We start from the raw sequence: 14,159 nt of genomic DNA, 5'->3' as shown, positions 1-14,159 counted from the left end.
AAGCCTTTAAAAATTTCCCAAAAAAAAACCCCCCCAAAAAAGGGGGGGGGGTTTTTTCCCCAAAAAAAAAGCTTTTTAAAAAACCCAAAAAACCCCCCCCCGGGAATTTGGGGTTTTTTGGGGGGGAAAAAAACCCAAAAAAAAAAATTTTTTCCCCAAAAAAATTTTCCCCCCTTTTAAAAAAACCCAAAAAAATTTTTTTCCCCCCCCCAAAAAAAAAAAAGGGGGCCCCCCCCAAAAAAAAAAACCCCAAAAAAAAAAATTTTTTTAAAAACCCCCGGGGGGGGTTTTTAAAAAATTTTTTTAAAAAAAAAACCCCTTTTTGGGGGGAAAAAAAAAAAAAAAAACCCCTTTCTAAACAATTTTTTCCCAACCCCTTAAAAAAAAGGGCCCCAACCCAAAAAAAGGGGGGGTTTTTTTCCCGGGGGGGCCCCCCAAAAAATTTTTAAAAAATTAAATTTTTTTTTTAAAAAAAATTTTTTTTTAAAAAAATTTTTTAAATTTTTTTTGGGGTTTTTAAAAAATTTTTTTTTTAATTTTTTTAATCAAAATTTAAATTTAAAAATTTAAATTGTTTTTCCCAAAAAAAAAATTTTTTTTAAAAAATTTTGGTTAAAAAAAATTTTAAATTTTTTAAAAAAAATTGGGGGAAAAAAAAAAAAAATTTTAAATTTTTAAAAATTTTTTAAAAATTTTAAAATTTTTTTTTAAAAAAAAAACCCCCTTTTTAATAAATAATTTATTTTTGCAATAATTTCTATGTATTATTAAATAAAGGGGACACTTTACGTCATTTCCTATATAGTGGTATTCATTCTTTTTCGATCTGTTGTAAACAGTGGGATTAATAATCGGGGTTATGTAGGTAAAACAATTAAATTTTTAATGTGCCTTATATGTTATACCAATGTTTATAGTATTCAAGAATATAATCCTTCAAATTTTCCACCACAAAAGTTTGTTTGTAATGTACTATTTAAAATCATACAAATATTAAACTAACACAAAACAATTATGTAAAGGTTTGAAATATTATTAACATAACGCATTTTATGATTATAAAGTTTTCATATTGCGATCGTAAGAGAAGTTATGGCTAAAGCTTTACTGAAGGTTGCAATGTTAACTAGCTCGACCCTTTCCCAAGGTACTTTATTGCTCATGTAGGTCTTCTTATGCATATAAATCAACCTGCCCAAACAATGAATCCCGGTACTTAACTCCAACCAAGTTTACATTTTCATTGAGTGTTATGGGAGACGTCCGCATTAACACGTTAAAGCATTTGGTTTCCTAACTAAGGGTTTAAATTTTTTTTGGAGATTCTGTCAAAACATGCGGTAATATTTTTGTGGACTCCCTTGTAAGAAAACCTTTATACAAGGTAGTTTTGGCGAAAACAAAATATAACAATTTTTTTATTTTTTATAGAGGTACTATTTTGTACATTAAAAATTGTGAGTAGTATTCAGTATTGTGTACTACGAAATATAAAATTTTGTATGTTATTATTTGGTATATTATGCGTAGTCTAAAATTGTATATAAATTGCATTATATAAATATGCAGAGGATAACTCGTTATTGTTTCTTTTTCTCTCAGATGTTAATTTAGGGTTGTTTACATTAAAATACAATTTGAATTACACTATAAATGCAAGTATAATAGTTAAGGTAATTACAATACCTGACAGTGAGATAATATAGGAGCTAAATTGGAAAATGGTTTTTTTAAAAAGTTTTAAAAATGACATACAAAAAATTGCAATCAGTCTTTTAAAATGATTGTTTATCCATAGTTCCAAATCACGGTACACTAATGATGAATTACGTTTATTGTCATTCATAGTTTATATCCGTTTCGGTCTACTTAAACAGTTTTTTAATCGTTATTGCTCTGTCTATTTGTCCATCTGTGGTTGTTGTTTAACTTCATTGGGTTTTTAATTTATTGTTCACAAAACTTGTAAAAAATGGAGGTGTCCGTTGAAATGTAAGAATAAATAAATAAAATTAAAATAACTGGCGATTTCTGTTAATTAATTTAGTATTGATATACTTTTTTTTAAATTGGGTTTCGTGGTTTAAAAACATTTGATACGCGAAAAATAAAAGAGAAACAAAAAAAAAAAGAAAAAAAAAAAAAAATAAAAAAAAAAAAAACATTGTAAAGAGAAAATTAAAGAGAAAAAAAAAAAAAATGTGTTTTGATGTTGTGCAGTTTTTTTGTTATCAGGGTTTCATAAAAACAAAATATTATAGAACGGTTCGTTTATAATTGGTCACGAAATGGTAGGAGTTCTTGAAGATAGTGAATAAAAAGGTTAATTAACATTTTAGACCTGTAAAGAGATGGGTGGTATAGGTTGGCTGGGGGGGGGTGGGGGGTGGGGGGGGGAGGGAGTGGCGCCTGGGGGGGGGGGGGGGGTGTAAGGGGAGTTTAGGGGGGGGGGGGGTGTTAAAAGACTTTATATACTGCCCTTTAGTTTAAATTAAATAAATTACAAGTTCATTTAGATTGTTTCCTCTGCGACGAGTTAGATAGGTATATATATTTAATACCCCGCCATGTCAATAATTTTATACCCAGAGTAGCAGTAGCAGAAAATTAGCTATATGAAAATACTATTAACATAAAATTATAATTTCTCACATATGGTATTTCTCTCATTAGTAGCTGAGCAGGAGAAAAACTTTTTTAGGTGATACAATCAACCGTTTTTTTAAAAGACCGGGACAGTTTGAGGTAGATCATTTATCGACACACGTTGCCTATATCTGGACACTTTTCCACCTAAATCTTGCTTTTATTGTTAAATTCGACATTAATCATACATGGCTTCTTACTTGTAGGACTTAATTTTAAATATATATTACAAACGGTCCAAAATCGTATCAGCTCAAGTTAGTGTACACGGCGAGAGGAAAGACATGTATATCATCCCTAAGGTACTAAAAACATCTGGGTCAATCAATACCGTTGCATTCACTTGATGATAATCAATCCGACTTTAGGCTCAAAAAAGTATTTTTGGTCATAGTTTACTACCTACCCGTTGATTTTTTTACAAAATAAACTGATTGGAAGGGAGAGGATTTTTTAATATGATGACACACTTTTATTTCTTGAGTGAAAAATTTGCATCGATTCTGGTAAAAATTTTAACACCCAACCTCTAAGAAAGTAAGACAAAGGCCACTGAAGAATGCTTTCTGGCAGTATGGGGGCTCGGGACTCGTATATATTTGTTTGCTTGCTCATCAGGTGTTAAACAGTAGATGCAACAGAATTAGTTAAAAAACAATAGTACACTGATTGATTGCAGACAACCAGCTGAATACGGGGTTTTATACTGTAGGCTACAATAGAGGATGAACATTGTAGTCCTGGAGTCGAGAAGCAATTTAATATTATCTTCCCGCAAACTAACTGTCCATTTTGTAATCAATAAAAAATATGTCATATATACGAAGGAAATTGACCACCGCAAGCACCGCTAGTTGTTTGTGTGGAGGTTGAAATGGAGAGTGGTATAAAAAAAATTTTAAAAAAATACTGAAACTGACCCAATTTTTCTTGATCTAATTTTAAACCAACATAAAATAGATGTTAGATCATCGTCCATGATAACCAATATTAGTAGCGACTTTCAGCTTCGTTATATAGTTGTCTGACAGTGACGTCGTAACAAGTGAATTTTTTAATGAGTGTGGTGCCCCCCCCCCCCCCCCCCCCCCCCCCCCCACCCCCCCAAGGGGCGTTATTTTTTTTAATTAACTGTGTAAAGAGAGAAATATTAGTACATTACATTTTTTAACATTTTTTTTTTACCCTTTCGATAACTGTTGGTTGACGATTGATTTCTTGCATATACAGTGCATATACGACAGCGGTTCTTAAATTATATGCCGTACTAAATGAATCAAAGTTGTTTTGGAATTCATATACTTAATTAAAATTATGTTGATGATTAATAAAATAAATCACTATGCAATTTCTTTTATAATATACTGTGTGAATAATACATGCAGTAAATATTTTTTATAAAAAAGTTTTAAATAACAAATGTTTTTGACTTGTCCTTAATTTAAAGTTTTTATCGCTCCACTAATTTTGGTAATACGAATTTTGAAATTAATTAATAAGTTCAGCAGCTAGTATGCTTAAAAATCTGCAAAGAGTTCATAAGATAATTTCATTGGTAACTCACAGCATTTTAAGTCTTCCTACATTTTAAAATGAAAGTCATACAAACACTTAAAAGGAAATTTAACATGTTTTGCAATAACTAAATAATCTTAAAAAGAATAAAAACTTAACTAAAGGCTATACAAATTTTTTAATTCCCCTACCTTTTTTTGGGAAGTGGGTTAATATTTTATGGAAAAACAATGTGCAAGAACAAAAACTTTTTCGTGTCTGGAAGTCCTTCCCACTTACATTACTCATATAAGGTAAAAAAAAAAAAGTAAAGGGTTTGAGCTAATTTTTTATTTTTAATATTTAGTTTTAAAATAAGCATTGAAAGTATTTTAAAGTTAATTAAAAATATAACTATAGCATATAGGGTAACGCTGAAAACACTGTTTCAACACTGATGAATAAATAATTAAATTTTTTAAATTGTATTTTTTTAGATCTCGTTGCAAAAAATATTACTTAACCCAAAAATACCATCATATAATAAAAAGTAGTAAGTCTATTGCTCATGATAGAAATTCTATATCCATTTATACCTATATAGTGGTGTGTGTTAACATGCATGCATTTATGTTTTAAATGTCAGTTTTCACATGGAATTTATAGATAAACTGCAGGCCTAAGACTACATTAAAGCGTATTTACAAACCTGGCTTATTCATCAGTTTACAACACATGGGTGGCATTGCAGCATCCTACAGACGCGCTGGCCTACACTTCACGGCGGGACTTAGTGGTATAGCGATTAGATTCACTGAATTATTCAGGTTAACACTTAAAACGTCTTTCCTCTAAGAAAACTTTTTCAGCAAAAATAAAAATTTTATAAACTTTTCAAGGGGAATTTACGGGGGGTATATAAACGTTTTGAATTTACAAGGAACTCAAGAACTGAAACTCAATATAATACTCCAGTTATAAAACATGTTAATGTCAGTTATTAAATACTAAGCTGATCAGGTTAGAAGAATGATTAAACTAAATTAATAGACAGAAAAATAATTTTCCTGAGGCTAAAAAAACGTGATAATCATTAACCATTAGCGTTTGACAACATACTACTGGATACTTTTCCCCGTTATGTATTTTAATTTTGGAGTAAACACTTTAAAACCACAAAAAAACAGAGTGAACTCAAAATTAGTTTTTTTTAAAAATTTACTTAAAACAATGTATGTTTGCGAAATTTAATCAGGTCTAACAGGTTAATTCTGTGAGTTGTATTCACCCTTGCTTTGTTTCTGGTAGTGTGTTGTGGATGGACAAATAAGGTATTAAAGTAACAGAACATTATATATTTAGTAGTTTTTAACAAAAAAAAATTTTTTTATTCCTTTTTCAAATGTTAAAAAGAACACAAGTATTAGAAGAATCATAACTTTTCACACATAAAACCTGCGTTTCATTGTGCTGTTAACATATAGCTTGTGTATAGAGCAATACGTTTAGGATTGCTGACCCTATTCTCAATTATCCTTTGGGGGGTTTACCAGCGCCGCGAAAGTTATGGATAGAGCCATATTATATTATTATCCCCAAGTGCTTACCACTTGTGCAGGACGATCCACGCCTACTAGATTATGGTAGCAATATTGTTACGTTGTGATTTTAACGTTGGTTTAACGTACGGTAGCTACATTCAAGCTACAGGTCGGTTATCAATGGGCGGGAAATCTTATTATATCTTATTGAGGCATAAAACAGCGCTTTTTTTTTTTTTGGTTTCATTTTGTTTAGTAATAAATTAAAATTATATATTACAAAGTAAAAGTCTACACCTATGAGAGGTATCCTAAGAAGTCCGGACCCCCTCAAATTTTCAAAATATTGAAAAATAATTCAAGTCTATACCTGAAATGTACTTCATGAAAAAATCGTTCGGGTAGGGGGGGTCATGGGATGGGATAGGCGGGGGGGGGGGGGGGGATGGAGCAAAGAAAGAATACGGGATCAAGAACCTTTAGTGTAAGGAACTAAATAGTATGGGGCCTTACTCTCTTACAGGAACATACACAATACGGGAAAATATCAGTTGTCTGGACCCCCCTTCCAATGTTTTCCTGGCTGACGTTACTGATTGTTGGAATTAGGATTTCACCCCCAATCAGAGAACGCTTGTGGATTTTGAAAGATTCAAAAAGCCTGTGAAAAAAAAACTGTAAAAGTAATAGCTTAGTAAGTTGGAACGGGCTGGATAGTTATTACCACTTAGATTGGTGACGAATAGAAAGGACATCTATAGATATACAGATAGCGATTAATAAAAATATAAACATTTTGGGTGTGCATGTGCCTGTTCAACGAGATACTTTGATGAGAGCTAAAAAATCATCAAGTGTAAAACCCTCTTTAAGAGTACTAACTGGGCCTCCACGAACAACAGTTTGTTTGCGCCATGACGCGTTGCGCCTACAAATGACCTTGACCTAGCCGACTCAGTGCGTGCCACCCTGCTGCGGACAACCGACGAACATTGTGTTTTTATTAGTGTAAAACCTCTTCGCCTTAGAGTATAGTGTAATACTCTCTTCGGCCTAGAAGTATAGTGTTTAATACCTCTTCGCTAGAGTATAGTGTAATACCTTCTTCGCCTAGGAGTTATAGTGATAATACCTCTTAGCCTAGAGAGAGTATAGTGTAATACCTCTTTGCATAGAGTATAGTGTAATACCTCTTCACCTAAATTAGACTATGTTTGACATAAGCCAAGGTTTCTCTCGGAACAACACAGAGAGTTCGACTTGAGATTCCTCGTGCCGCCGATTTTTTTAATTCTTCCCAGATTCCATTAGTCGAGTCTGCGACAGCATCTAATTGTCAGACGCTACAGCAAGAAGAAGGGGTACTGGAGCAAAACTCAACATTTGCGTTAACCATAGACAGGACATATAAAAAATGAATATATTGTGAGGTGTTTTCGGGATAATCGCTCTTATATCGTCTGCCCTGATAGTTGCAAGTCGTGCTGGGTTCTATTCCATGGGGTTGTGGTATCGCCTTATATATTATATTAACTCGCGCCCTCACCGTACGCTGATAGAGGTCGAGATGAATAAGCAAGGTTAAAACTAAGTGAACAGAATCTTTGTGATTTATCAAATTAATAACACAGATCCTGTAACTTATAGTATACAAGATTTAAATAATGAAGAAATAACCGGAAAGTTTTTATGACAATATGAATTGGGAAAGTCAAAGATTTTTTCTATATAAAATGGAGGCCCAAAAGAAATGTTCAGTGTGCAAAGAAATAAAAGGTTTTGAAGCTTTATTTATAAAAATAAGACTAAAAAAGACGGATTTGAATATTATTGTAAGGATTGTCGTAAAAAATATGAAAGAGATTTATACGATACAATGGAAAAAATTAACTTTAGAAGAGAAAGAGTGTCACATTTAGTCAAAGAACTTAAGAATATTTCAGAATTTTAATAATCGGCCAAATAGTAGATAAGATTCAAGAAAAGGACGCTTTTTGTAAGGAATGTGCTAGAAGACAGGTACCGTAAAGTCAACAGAAAGAGACTCATTGTGAATGTGGAAGAACTCTTCAGTGTTACCTTATCTTCAAAAACATTTACAAACAAAATATCATAATTCGAGAGTTTAATAAAATTTTATTAACATTTTCATCGTGTAATTTAAGATATTCTATAAATCAGTCGAGATTCTGCCATATTTGTAGTAAAATGATTTCCGTTGTATAAAATATTCCAAGATTCTTTCATTTGGTTATACAGATTTGATAGAAGTAGGTTCGTCATCAATGAACAAAATCTCTAATTCAGGATAATTTATTTTTAGATGTTTTAATCTTTTCGGTATTTTCTCTCTTTTGAGCTCTGATAACGTAATAAGGATATTTACCCACATGTGATTCTTCTTAATTAACACAAAAACATGGTGTTTTTTCTCTTAATCAAAATCTTTACAAACAAGGTCTGGTTTCTCAAGTCAATTTTTTACACTTTGTTTTGCGATTATTTCCGTTTTGATTTCATCTTTAATTTGCAAGTGTTTTACTTTCTTCATCCTCTAAAATATTTAATCTTGTTTTTCAAGTTTGTACTCCACCAAGTTTTTCTAATAGAGGGCAAAACTTCTTTTGTAACCCAAGTTTTGAAGATTTTTGCCTCTTTTTTTATGTGATCTCAAAATTAAAGAATAAAGTCCTGATTCATTGATGAAAATAGTATTTTTTTGAAAGTTAGAAGGTAGGGCAATCGAATGACCCACCTTATTTATTTCAGAATATGATAATTTATCATCATTATCAACATGCTCTCTAACTGCTTGTTTCGTATTTTCATATTCTAGAATTTCTGCAACATCTTTAGCTTTAAAAACCACAAAATTCGTTATTTTTTATCCACAATCGTAAAAATATGTTTCGTTTTCAAATCTAAGTTGATTATTGAGCAGATCCACAACAGACTCCATTTAGATAGAAAAAATTTAACAAGCAATTTTTTTATTTTGAGTATATAAAGTCCTGATTCATTAATGAAAATAGTGTCAGGATGAAGATTTTGAAAGGGTCTATGGCATAGACTCTTGTAATTTAAATATATTTAAAGGCTATTTTCTCGTCATTATCAATATTATTTATGATAGCTTGTCTTAGTATTTTCATATTCTAACACCTCTGCAACATCTTTCGCCTTAAACCAAAATTCATTATTTTCGTCAACAATTGTAAAGATATGTTTGCTTTTAAATCTAAGTTGATTATTTGAGCAGGTCTACAACTGATTCCATTTAGATAGAAAAGAAAATTTAACTAGTAATTTTTATTTCAGTAATAAAAGTCCAGATTCATTGATAAAAACAGGGTCAGGATTGAAGATTGTTAAGGGGCCATTCGAATAGCCCCTTGTTTTTTAAGTAAAAATATTGAATTTTGTCATCATCATCAACTCATTTTTATTCCTTTTTCAATCTTAAATATATTGTTTTTTTACTCTCATTATTTAATAAATTTTCCCTCAGAGTCTTGTATAGTTAAGAACGATTTTTTTGAATTCTTTTAATATTTTTTTTTCTAATTGGAATATAATCGATTTCATTCGGTTTTTCACTGATTTTTGATCCATAAGCAAACATTTGGGAAAAAAAGTGTACAAAAAATTTCAGATTCTTTGTGTAAAATGTTCGGTATGATTTTCAAAACTAGGTTCAACGAGATTGCAGTGCACTTTCAATTACATCGAACGGTCTAAATTTTTGGCGTTTTATTTTCCTAAATATACCTGATTTGGCTCAATAGTTTCTTGAACAAACCCTAATAAATCTACAATAATTGCTGAAAACATTATTCTTACTGGTGATTTTATTTGAATTTTATTAGAGAGATAAATTTTTTGCATTTCAAACTTGTTTTCGTCAAAGTTTTTAAGATTTATCTGATTGTTTGAATGTTTTTAGATAATTTTTTTTAAGGGAATTTTTTATTTGATCGAAAGTATAATATCCTTTGTTTAAACCATAATATTTTGTTATGTTCTTCTCACTAAAATCCTATACAATAAGGAGAACTTTCACTAATATTTATTACAAAATTGTCAGAATAAAAACCGCTTAAACCGATGAAATAATTTGATTCTTCCTCTAAATGAATAGGATGTTCCAAGTTTAAAAACTAATTTAGAGCTTTCTGAAGTCAACTTGAACAGCTTCATTTTCGCAAGCGTTGCTTCAAGATGAAAAATCTTCTATTTTAAATGGAGAAATTTTTAAAGCAAAAAGATCAGATAAAAACTTCAAACGTTTGAAGAAAAATAAGAAAGATCAACCAATCAGATTGTTAATTTGTTGGTTCAAGTGGATGTGGAAAAAACAACTTTATTATTGAATTTTATCTACAATAGGTTGATTCCTTATTCCAATTTGTATGTTTTTAGTAAATCTTTAGAACAAGACGCCTATAAAAAAATTACAAGAAAGATTTGAAAATATTGAGAAAAAACTTAAACAAAAAAAATATCACATTTTTATAATGCTTCTGAGGACATAGTTCCATTAAGCGAATGTAAACCAAATTCTTTAATCGTTTTCGATGATTGTATTTTAGAAAATCAAGACGTTTATTAAGGAATATATTCGTAATGTCCCGTCACAAAAATATCTCTTGTATCTATCTTTCTCAATGCTTTTCAAAGGTTGATAGACAAGTTATAAGAAATAACCTGAATATGTTGTGTATTTTTAAGCAAGACGATCACTATTCGAGAAAGATTTTATAACAATTATGTGGGGATCTGATATGAGTTTTAACCACTTTATTGAGTTATGTGATAAAATTTGGGAAGGAAGACTACGGATTTTTAACTATTAATCTAACTTTGAAGCCTAAAAATGGTAAATATTCTGAATAAATTTTCTAATATAAATGCTGCTCAGTGGTCTGACAAATCTACTTGATTAAAATATTTGTTACAATTATTTTTACATTATCTTTACTTTTTATTTTACATTATGAAATTAAACAGAAAAACGGTAAATCTCATTCACGTTCCACGTTGTACGTTCCACGTTTTCATGTTTCGTGTTCACGTTCCACGTTTCGTGTTCACGTTCTCGTTCACGTTCTCGTTCACGTTTCTCGTTTCACGTTCTCGTTCACGTTCTCGTTCACGTTTTACGTTCCACGTTTTACGTTTCCACGTTCACGGTTTTTTACGTTCCACGTTCACGTTTTACGTTCCACGTTCACGTTTTAACGTTCCACGTTCACGTTTTGCGTTCCACGTTCACGTTTTACGTTCCACGTTCACGTTTTACGTTCCACGTTCACGTTTTTTACGTTCCACGTTCACGTTTTTACGTTCCACGTTTCAAAAATTTTCCTAAAAAAATGGCGAACGTAACTTCTGAAGAAGCGAAAAAAACTTGATCAAATCGAAAAGAAATTAAATCAAAGAATTTAAAGAACAGATTCGAATTGATGAAAAAGAACAAGAATTTATTCAAAAAATTAATCAACCTGTAACATCTGCAATAAAAAATGTTGAGGGCAAAATTGAAAATGTTTTAAGCGATAATCAAAATTTGATGAATTTGGTTCCAGTTGTACGACAATTTGCTGATATTTCGATTACCAGAATCTGAGTTTGAATTGCCAAAAATTACCATCTTCAACACCATTTAGACCTCGAATCATTGAAGACTCTACCATAGTTGAACCAATAAGTCCTGGAACAACGGGATATATAATAATTGGTGAAATTGGTTAAAAAATTTCTTCCTAGAGTAAAAGATGATAAAATTTGGTTTGTATTGGGATTAAAAAAAAGAAAAGTTTTATGATTGGAAATTTGGCCCGTGAAATTTTGAACATAATGATATCATTATTAATGAAAAAAAAACATATGAAGGAACTCAAGGTTTATGGAGATTATTAACAGACTATGGACGCTGCTCAAAAGATAATTTATATTCTGAAGAAGATTTGAAAAAGTTATACAGAAATGTTATGGGAATCTGACTCAATTTACAAAAATAATGATCCATCTACTAAGAAGCCTAAGTCAAGTAAAGGTAAAAAATATATGAAATTAATTTAAACCAATTTGGGAAAAAAAACGAATCGAAGGATCAGGTGTAAGAAAATACAATGATAATAAGATTGAGTACAGATATATCGACGATTTGACAAAACTCGATGGAAATTATTAATTATATTTTATGCTCAAGAGAAGGCTGGAAATAACAATTTTTTGAATGAAAAGAAAGCAATTAAAGATTTTATTTCGAACAAACTTGAACGAAATGATTGAAAAACCTGATGGAATTAAATATTTAAAACGAGTTTTTGCCGGCAATAAGTTCATTCTCTATGATTGAGGGTAGTGGACTTTTGAATGATTTTATCAACAATTTACCTTTTGAATTACACGTACCAACTTATCAGTATCTGGGGGCCTGGCACAAAAACTCGAAAAAAGACTAAAAAGAGGAGATACTGGTATAAATAAATTAGATTCAAGCTGCTATGGAACACGATATTTTTTATGCAAAACATTAGAGACACAAATTCCAAGACATATCGCAGATAAAGTTTTGCAAGATAAGGCAAATGGATAGATTTTTATCAAAAGATGCTAGTTTAGGTGAAAGATTTGTTTGCGCTTCCAACAGCTGGAGCAATGTTTTTTGAAGAGAAAACTAGGAATGGGAATCGAAGAGAACTTGAAATTTTAACATTTCCGGTGGTCTTTTCAGAATCATGTATCAGATGTATCAAGATTTTTAAGAAAGTTTACTACAAAAATATGGAAATGTATTACAACCCCAAAGAATTTATAGCAAAATAGACCCATTTATGTCATTGATACAACAAAGAGTTTGACAAATATTTCTAGTTCAAAGAACGATATAATTTATCAATATGGATTTTCAAAATGCTGTTACAGAAACGCGATTTTGTTATGTTGTTGTTGTTTCTTGAAAATTTTTTAGCCTATGATGTGATTAAGAAACGATATTAGAGAAATTCAGTAGTTAATGATGTTCATATTGTTCTCTTTCATTCCTTCTAAAAACTTTAAAAAATATACTCTTTCGCTGATGAAAAATCACGATTTCTTCCGGAATAATCTTTGTAAATCATAGACAAAAATATCCTAAATAGTTAAATAATAAAATAAAATCATTTCTTTTTATCTCGGTAGTTGAAATATAAACATAAACATTTGCGCTGAAAAATTTATATCTCGGCAGAGTTAGTTCCATACCTTCCATTTATTCTTTTTGTAAAAAATGGAAAGTAAATCGAGTATAATGCCAACTGTTACAAGTGTTATAATAGAGGAGAATTATTGATAAAAGATTAGTTTTGTAATTTAATTTTGTATGAAAGACCTAAACCTAAGAAATTTCGAAATAAACTAACACATTTGAATAATCTGCTTACAAAATTGCAATATGGAGGTAAAAAACAAACACAATTTGTTACAGAATTTAGAAAACAGACATAAAAATTTTTTACTTATCTCTTGGAACCGTTGAAAAAATTATTTTCCTTTTCAAAGAATACATTAGGTTTGTAGGTTTAAAAATATACACGGCGTTTATTATGAGAAGATTTTACCTATAATCTTTCACTATTTGGACATTGAATTTGACTACGATTTTAAACCTGAAATCTTTGATGATTTTTATAGTACATTTGGAGAAAGTAAATGAAGAACCTCGTGAAAAGAATGCGGTTTTACTCACATTCTCCCCGACTTCTCGAATGATTATTAGCAAATTTCATTTTTTCCGTTTAATTAGATTTTTTCATTAAGATTTCTGGATTTTTTCATTAAAAACAGCTTAAGAAAATTAGAAGCCTACAATGAACAGTAAAACAGCTATAGATTCGGTTATTTAACATTCGTGATTTCTCAGATTTGTTTATGGTTCAATGGACAGTATTTTACATTGATTTTCTGACTGTCCCAAAAGTGTCCTAGAACCCTCATATTCATATCTACTTATCTGCGTTAAAAGTATTAAATATCCAATATAATATAATCATGATATTATTGATTTGATTTTGGACTTGAACAGATTAAGCTGCTTACCCTAAATCTAATACCGTACTTTCAAATTGCAACTAATCAAGGGAACTTTAATCTATTTGTCTAAGTGATAAATCTATGAACAAGGGGCTAATCTGTCTATGTACTCGATTTTGTCTTGGTACTATAAAACCGGTTCTTATTCTCAAGATATAAAAAAATAGAATCTGCTTGGATGGTGAGCATACACGAAATACGTACGACATCATTCCTTTGTACTGACTTGGGCGAAAATGGTTCTAAGTAGAATTACTACAACCCTTACCTTAACGGTTGAAGATCACGGAATTCCGTTCCAGTATGAAAAATCACACTTTTACAATAGCCATCGCAACTAATACAGAACATTTTTATTCTTCAAAAAAGGCATTCTGTAGAATACCTGGCTAGCTTGGA

This window comes from Homalodisca vitripennis, unplaced genomic scaffold (assembly GCF_021130785.1).
Source record: "Homalodisca vitripennis isolate AUS2020 unplaced genomic scaffold, UT_GWSS_2.1 ScUCBcl_75;HRSCAF=958, whole genome shotgun sequence".
In the NCBI taxonomy this organism is placed as follows: Eukaryota; Metazoa; Arthropoda; class Insecta; order Hemiptera; family Cicadellidae; genus Homalodisca; species Homalodisca vitripennis.
This window is presented reverse-complemented; position numbering follows the sequence as displayed.